A 9198-nucleotide genomic window follows, 5' to 3' on the forward strand; every position below is an offset into this window, starting at 1 on the left:
GCCGGTGTCTGAGATTGGCTTGCTGAGCAATGAGTGAGTGAACTCACTTCTGGTTCGATATCAATTTGGCCACCCAGATGGGACAATGTCCCAAGTGGACGTCTCGCCTGTGGCACACTGGCCTCTGGCTAAAGGCCTCTCTTGGAAGCTGTCCTGCAGCTGCCTGAGCCCCTTGTCTCAGGGACAGCCCCAAGAAACTGGCTGCCAACCAGATGTCGTGGCACACGGCACTTTTGCTTTGGTGGTGGAAGAAACTAGGTTTAGGACTTAGGAAGACATCTCTTGTAAGTAGCTGGTAGTTTTTGTTTTTGTCTTTGTGTTAACCTTTTCCAAAAGGACCGGCCGGAAAGAATGGGTACCTTGGCAGCCCTCTGGGCTCCGTTTGTTTTGAAGCAGCGACGCCCTGGCCAAATTTTGTTAAGTCCCCCAGGTGTGCACAACCGAGGTCCCTTGTCCTTGCTCATTTGGGAAGATCTCCTTAGCGGATCTTCATTTTTTGGGCAACTGCCGAGTGTAGGACACGGACTAAGCTGGGACTGGAAGCACTTTGGTTTTTGGTTTTGGTCTTTGTTTTGGCCTCTGTTTGTGGCCGAGGGTTTTTGGGAAAGCACGCTTGTTTGGTATTTGCTGTTGTTTGTCTGTTCGTCTTTCCTTTTAAAAGTGTTAACATGGGAGGTGCTCCATCTATTCCACCTAAGAGCCCCTTGGGAAAAACTTTGGCTGATGGTCGACCTATAACTATAAGCCAATGTCTAAAGACGGAAGATTTTCTTTTGTAACACCATGTGGCCACAATATTCTTTAGACTGCGGAGAAAAAAAAAATGTCCAAATAATGGATCCTTAAGTTGAGAAACTTTTTAAAGAGCTGCAATTTTTCTTAAATCTCTGAAGTGATAGAGACCTTGAAATAAAATATATATAAATAGAATACACATGAATGAATCAGAACAAAACACAAGGAGACAAGGATGGGTTGGTTGGTTGGTTGGATAGTTGGTTGGTTTTGGTGATGATAAACAGCTGTTTAATTGGTACCTATGAAAAGACCAAATTAAAAGAAAACTATAATGACTAGTCTTAAGAAGTTAATCAAACTTGGGGTCTCAGCTTCTCCTAGTCTTACAGATGCTAATGCAAATATTAAGTTAACATAATGAAATCAGAAAGGGAAGAGTCATAGAACTCATCCCAATGGGATAAAAATCTTTAGCTAGTTCTTGAAAGAAAACTGGGATAAATGGAACAGATATAAATGAAGTTAAAACAAAGGTTTTAATAAAACACTGCCTAAGGTTGGATGGGCTAAAGGGACCTCCATATTGGCTCCCCAACGTTAACGGACATCACACAAACCTGTTCCATTTACCCCAGTTTGAAAAATTTAAAAGGTCAGGAGGCAAAAATCAGAGTGAAAAACCTGACCAACAATTGTTTGGGGCAACAGTTAGGCTACTAAGGTTAATAAGACTATAAAGATTAAAGTGTTTAAGCTAACGTTATATGAAGAAGTTATGTCAACTTTGCCTGGATATTTGCTTTGGAAATAAATGTTATGTCTAACTGAGAATGCTTCCCCTACACTATGTTGTAATACCAAAAACTTGTTAATGGAATTCTAATATAAGTTCTAACTAAAAGTATAAGGGTTAGTAAAACTAAGATAAAGTTTTGTAAAAACTGATATACTTAAATGGGCCAATTTCAGTTCACCCAAACTGATGTATGCCATTGGAAAAGCCAGCTGCAACAACGGGGAGCCAGTTTTAATCTTTTGAGGCTTCTAAATAAAATTAGAAATACTTTACTGCTTCTTTAATAAAAGATAATTAAATAATTAAACTTGCCAGCATCTGAACCCAAATCTGCTGCTCTTGTCTCCTCTGTCGCTAAGCTTCCCAGCGAGCTTCGCTTCGCTTCAACTCCCCCAAAATTCCTGATCTAAAATTGAAGGAGTGAAAATAAGTAAACTTTTGAGATAATTTGGAATTGTAATAGCTATTCTGGGAAACCTGTTTCAGAAGAGGATTCAAAATCTCTCATAATGGAATGCAATCTTTAATTAATATGCAAAAACTTCTAAGAGACAAAGTTATTTAACCTATCAAATGATCTTTGATGAATGAAAGCCTGTTTAAGTTTTCTGGTTTGATTTAAAATAAACATGTTCTCAAAATTATCAGCATTGGCTATGATGCAGACATACAGCCTGGGTTTACTGGTCAAATGAGCTCATGTCATCTCTGCTACAAAATTTATCAGCAAAACTCATAACTCAGTAGAATAGCTGATTTTGTTTAATGTCTCATGAGGTTTTTGTAGATGATCTAAATATAATTGCTAATAACAGGTAAACTAAATCAATGTAAAAAATAAAAGTTTTTGGAAAAACTTTTTAACAATAATTATATGTATATAATTATAATGTGTGTAGTTAAAACAACTAAAGATGATAGTTAACTGCTGTAATGTCACATGAAGTTTTTAAGAGTGATTGTTAAAACTGGATAAGAGTTTTAAGTTCAATAATTATGTTTTATAGTCTGCATACTTAAAAAACAGCTTCCAAAATCTTTTTGGAAACTTAAACTTTATAGTTTTACTAAGTTAAGTTAAATAGTAACAGTTTATTGGGTATCTAGGTCATTTCCACACAAGATACAATATTAAAGGTTAACTATTAAGCATATATTTGTCTGCCTTTGGTTTCTTATATCAAAGAAACTGAAAAGTGCTTAGCTTTATTGATAAACATGTTTTGTGTATGCTCGGAAATTTTCTATGAGAAAATACATATTTCTAAAAGGTCTGTATACAAGGAAAATAAAATATATGTTTTCAATAAAAAGCTATAAAGAATAAAAATATTTTTATTTCTTGAGTTGAAGATAAATTGATCCTAAAGTACTGGGACAAATTCTGAATGTAAAAAAAAAACTAAAGTTTTGTAAAAATAAAGCCCTAAAGAGTTTTATGTACAGTCAAGTTGGCTAAGATTAAAGTAAATCCAATTAAGTAAAGAAGTTTTGATGTCAAAAGTAAACTGGTATAAAATTATAACTTGGTCTCCTCTTTCTTTTTTTTTTATTGAGTTAATGATAGGTTACAATCTTGTGACATTTCAGTTGTACATTATTGTTTGCCAGTCGTGTTGTAGGTGCACCACTTCACCCTTTGTGCCCACCCCCCACCCCACCTTTCCCCTGGTAACCACTAATCTGTTCTCTTTGTCTACATTTTTAAATTCCTCATGTGAGTGGAGTCATACAGAGATTGTCCTTCTCTAACTGCCTTATTTCAGTTAACATAATTCCCTCAAGATACATCCATCTTGTTGCAAATGGGACGGTTTTGTTCTGTTTTACAGCTGAGTAGTATTCCATTGTATATATGTACCACATCGTCTTTATCCAATCGTCTGTTGATGGGCACTTAGGTTGCTTCCATGTCTTGGCTATTGTAAACAATGCTGCAATAAACATTGGGGTGCATAGAACTTTTGGAATTGCTGACTTCAAGCTCTTTGGGTAGATACCCAGTAGTGGGATAGCTGGATCGTATGGTAGTTCTATTTTTAATTTTTTGAGGAATCTCCATACTGTTTTCCATAGTGGCTGCACCAGTTTGCATTCCCACCAGCAGTGTATGAGGGTTCCTTTTTCTCCGCAACCTCTCCAACATTTGTTACTATTAGTTTTAGATATTTTTGTCATTCTAGTGGGTGTAAGGTGATATCTTAGTGTAGTTTTGATTTGCATTTCCCTGATGATCAGTGATGATGAACATCTTTTCATGTGCCTGTTGGCCATCTGTATATCTTCTTTGGACAAATGTCTTTTCATGTCTCCAGCCCATTTTTTGATCGGGTTGTTTGATTTTTTGTTGTTGAGTTCTGTGAGTTCTTTATATATTATGGATATTAAGCCTTTGTCAGATATATGACTTGCAAATATTTTTTCCCAGTTAGTGGGTTGTTTTTTTGTTTCAATTCTGTTTTCAGTTGCCTTGAAGAAGCTCTTTAGTCTGATGAAGTCCCATTTGTTTATTCTTTCTATTGTTTCCCTTCTCTGAGAAGACACGGTGTCCAAAAAGATCCTTTTAATACTGATGCCAAAGAGTGTACTGCCTACGTTTTCTTCCAGAAGCCTTATGGTTTCAGGTCTCACCTTTAGGTCTTTGCTCCATTTTGAGTTTCTTTTGGTGAATGGTGAGAAAGAATGGTCAATTTTCATTGTTTTACATATGGGTTTCCAGTTTTCCCAGCAACATTTGTTGAAAAGACTTTCTTTTCTCCATTGTATGCCCTCAGCTCCTTTGTGGAGGATAAGCTGTCCATAGATGTGTGATTTTATTTCTGGGCTTTCAATTCTGTTCCATTGATCTGTGCACCTGTTTTTGTGCCAGTACCATGCTGTTTTGATTACTGTAGCTTTGTAGTATGTTTTGAAGTCAGGGATTGTGATGCCTCCTGTTTTGTTCTTTTTCCTCAGGATTGCATCAGCAATTCAGGGTCTTTTGTTGCCCCATATGAATTTTAGGATTTTTTGTTCTAATGCTGTAAAGAATGTCATTGGGATTCTGATTGGGATAGCATTGAATCTGTAGATTGCTTTAAGCAGAACGGATCCTCTTTCTTAAATGGATAATTTTCCTAAACTTTTAATCTGCTCTTGATAAAAAGATTGTAAAAAGGTTTTTTGACTATTTTAACTCTGTTTGCCCTTGACTGTTTCTGTTGTCAGTTTGAATAGATACCTGAACATGGTTTCGCCATGAGCTTTGTTTCCTATCTGAACATATGTTTTAAAGCTTGTAATATTTTTGACAAGCTTTCCCCCACACACAAATATTCAAGTCCTGCATAAAAGCTTTCTTTTGACCTGGAAGAGGAGGGAGAGTTTCTCCGGGGATTTTCAGAGGGCTCCTGGGACTTCTCAGAGAGATTTGCTCTCTTCCTCTAAAAAAAAAATGCTAAAGTAATCAGGTTTGTTTGGTATGTTAAATTACATGAGAAGGGTTGTCAAATAAATAATGATAAACTTTCTTAAATGATATTATGTGAGTTGATGTTATTGATATAAACATTTAAAAAATTATCCAAAATTCTGATCTGTTCTGATTGTCAGCCATAATTCTGATTATTATCTCAAAATACTATATGTCACAAGGATGATCAAGTGTCTCTGTCAATTACCATTTTTGAATGTTTTATTATTTACAGACAGTTGCTGTTATACTTTGGTGTTCTTGCAAATATGTTTCATCTTCAGAGATATTCATGGAAAGCACTCTGGTGCTTACTCTAGAGTACAGGTTCTGATAAACATTCAGATTATAAAACTAAACTGGGTAAAAATTACAGAACTCTAACAGAGAAACTGATGACCTCACAAACTGCTGACAGAAGATTAAGATCAAGAACCAATTACACAAAACAGAATAAACTGATAGGGATAATTATAACTTTTATGGCTTTTTACTTAAGATATTACTGAGTTTTGAGGTTTTCTTTTTTTCATATTTAAGAAAACCTTTTTCTCTATTCTCTTAAGGAACTATCATTTATAGTAAATGTAAACAAAATTGAAACATTCATTTTTTTCTCCCTATCTGAGCCCTCCAAAATGTAAAAACTCCTAATGAGTAAGTATTCTTATTCTCATGGCAATATGGTTGTTTGAATAAGTCCAATAAGGATCTGTTCTTCTTATAACAGGACACAATTGGAAACACTGGTTATATTACCGAGGCTTTGACTGGAACATCATATTTGAAAAAGCATACGGGCTTGGATATAACAAGATGGCTTTTGAAGAACGGAGGTGGACATTCTGGAATAAAGCCACTTTGAAATATTGGCCTGGTACCTTACTTATGGGTTCAGTGACCTGGTAAGGTTGAGAAGAGAATGTTGCTCCCTGTGGCAGACGCAAGAAACCTGGATATTTTCGGGAACCTCACAAAGAGAGGGATTCATCCAAATCTGTAGGTACTGTAGGCAGAATCTGATGACAGGTCCTTTGCTTGGCTTTCCTTGAGAGGCCTTTAAAGTTCAACCTGAGATTTCTTATAAGGTTCCAGCAAAGCAGATTTAAAAGAGCCTATATAATCAATTACTATTCTTGCTGTACTTCTGTAAATAATTATGCCAAATGTATTAAAACTAGACTTATTTTGCAAACCAGTTAGTCTTAATTTAACTAGGCCTAGTGAAATTGAGGGCGATTTTAGAGAAAAAGATTATGTTTCAATAGAAACTATAATACACATTTGTGGATACTAGATTTTGGTTCTGTCAATTGTCTTTAAGATTTTTATTACATCTGTTAACTAGACTGGATCCTGAATTCTTTTAGTCTCCTGAAATATCTGGCTACAAACCTCCAAATTAACATTTTCATGGTTTTTCTCCCCATCATTTTCATTTTGAGGCACTGAAAACTAAATCTGCCCTTTTTCTTGAAGCCTTGCAAACTGAAGCTGGAAGACCTAATATAAAATTAAGAGAGATTCGTGTCTACTGTTGTGTAAGCCACTCAAGAAGTTACCTGAGTGCCCAATGACACCATCAGAAACCTTTCAAACTGCAAAAGATGCTTTGACCCTGACTTCTAGGAATCTTGATTGGCTGCCCCCTGGGCTCAGAAACTGGTTTATAATTTGCTCCAACCATTAACCTTGTTTTTCTCTTTTTGTTTCTCTAGAAAAACTTTTTATTAAATACCTGGTTACTTACTTACCTGATACAGGCCTAACTTCAGGAGCCCACCTGCCTCACCACCTTATTAAAAAATTGGTTCAATGAGATGAAACAATCTACGCCTCATTTCAGCAGGACGTAGCTAGATCAGTCGCCGCACCAAGTCCCTCAAGATTGAGGGATGAACATAAGAAAGGGGGGAGTTGATACTGACCCTGATATCAGTTTCCCCACATTAAACCCAGCATATATGGGCTTAAAACCAAAACACTCATTCCCTGCTTAATCTCTGTCTTCCTGGCTCCAGAATCCACTATCCCCCATGGAGACAGACACCATCAAGGACAAGCACCTGGGTTCATTATCTCCTCCCCGCAAAGAGATACAGGCTGGTGGGAGAGCTGCTGACCAGCAAGGTCACAGGCTCCCTCCTCTCTGCACGTAGTCTCAAAACCAAAGACAGGCTGGTGGGAAAGCTCTGACCAGCAAGGCCATATTCTCCCCCTCCCCTACCTAAAACCCCAAATAAAAACCCTTCCTTTTAGCATTTCAGGGAGTTTAGGATTTCAGCGCTAGCTGCCCTCTCTCCTTGCTCAGCGCTGTGCAATAATAAAGTTCCTACTTTCTTCCACTACCCCTGATGTCAGAGATTGGCTTGCTGTGCAACGGGTCAGCAAACTCACTTCAGGTTCGATATCAAGATGGCTGCATATCCTTTTCAGTTGTCCTGCTGGACGTTGTCTCATAGGCCCACCCAAGGATTATCTAATTCTGTAGGCACACGTACCTTCATTTAATGTACTATTTATTCTAAATAAGATAATTTTTTTAATTCTAAAGGAACACATTTAGCCAAGCAAATGATTCTTGTCTGACAGCAAGTGCAAATGGATTTTGTCCAATAGACATCAAGTTATTTCTATGCAGTAGAAAAGAACCGCAAATGTTCAATTTTATTGGCTGTACAACATTGACCGGTTTGCTTCTAAGATAGCACTCTGATCCCTGCCTCCTTTATTTCGATAACTAAAAATCCTTGTGTCTCTCTTACACTCCTCTGAACACGCTTTACTGTTCTACTGGTTCCCTAGTTAATGAGTTACATAAATCTTAACCTCACTTTGAAAAGCACAGGGCATGAGGTAGAAAATTAAAGGAGAAAGATGCAAAATAATAATACCCAGGAGATAATATGTGGAGGACTAAATTGAGGTATCTCTTCTCCCATCATCAAATCTCTGGGTACCCACTACCCTTCCCCACCTCATGGGCAGCAGTGATGGTCTCTCTGTTGGCGGACCCCATGCTATGCTCACTAGTGCCCACTACCCACTTTAAAGAGCCAACGAGAGCACCTGTACCCTTAGGGGCACAGCCTAAGCAGCAGCATCTGCTCCTGGAGTATTGGCTCCCCATGGTCACCAGATGACCTCAGGTCTTCAGGCTGGGAACTTTTCATAACATTCTTCCTTCTCTTTACAAACCCTCGGCCAAACTCAGACCACAGATAACTGACTGGATTCTGTTGAGGTGCCAGTGACAGAACTTGGGCCACCTGAGGACTTGTGGATGTGTGCACTCGGCTGCACTGGGTTCCAATATTTGGTGCCCACAGAACCAGCCACATGCCACTGCTCTCTTATGGGATCTCTTGCACATGGGGCAGTGCCCTCCTGATCCCATCAGTCTCGGATCCGCTCTGAGCACTTCCACCCAAGACCTTTCTCTGCTCCAGCCTGATGATTTTCATGTGATGCTGGTGGGGGAAGAGAAGTAAAAGGGTGCCTCCTCCTGGGGGCTAGATGTTGTCCTTCTCATACCTTCCCTCTGACATGTTTTATTTTTAATTAGCACTAATTGATTCCCTCCTATATGCCAGGCAGTGGTCTGGATGCAAGTAATGCAGCAATGAACGGTTCCTTCCCTCTCTTAATAAGCACTCAGATCTATTGGCTGTTTCCTTAAAACTGAGATGCTTCCCCTAGTAAGCTCGATTGATTGAAAAAATAGCAATCTCCACCCCTCCCTATATCCATCCTCTACACAAAGGGACTTTCTAGTTCCTCCCATCCAAAGGTGGATTTTATTTCCCCACTCCTTGAATCTCGGATGCCTTCTGACCTACTTGGGCCAATAGGATGCAGCAGAAATGGTGCTTCAGTTCCAAAACTAAGACTCCAGAGTCTTTGCTCACTTCCAATTACTGTCTTGAAACCCTGCCCTGACACTACGGGAACAAGCCCAGGCTAGCCTAGTATGGCCCAGTCATCCCCATTGTCCCAGCTCATAGCCAGCCCAATGTCAGCCATGGGAGGGACACGATCCTAGACCCAGTGGCTCCCACTCAACACCCCCAGCTGACCACAAATGCATGAATGAGCCCAGCTAAGATGAACCGAGGCTGGCCAGATCAAAAAACCACCCAGCTGACTTAGAGACTCATGAGCTACAATCGATACTTATTGTTTCAAGCCCCTGATCCTTGAGGTGGTTTCTTAC

The 9198-nt window shown here is 38.7% G+C and overlaps 1 long non-coding RNA gene across 1 annotated transcript; it reads left to right on the forward strand.

Moving 5' to 3' along the window:
* The first annotated feature begins 75 nt into the window (after positions 1-75).
* LOC139074142 (uncharacterized) lies at positions 76-6811 on the forward strand. The gene is made up of 2 exons (XR_011523655.1): positions 76-284; positions 5716-6811. It is a non-coding gene; the product is annotated as an uncharacterized lncRNA (long non-coding RNA).
* The last annotated feature ends 2387 nt before the right edge of the window (positions 6812-9198 follow it).

The sequence above is a fragment of the Equus przewalskii genome, chromosome 10 (assembly GCF_037783145.1).
Source record: "Equus przewalskii isolate Varuska chromosome 10, EquPr2, whole genome shotgun sequence".
Taxonomy (NCBI): Eukaryota; Metazoa; Chordata; class Mammalia; order Perissodactyla; family Equidae; genus Equus; species Equus przewalskii.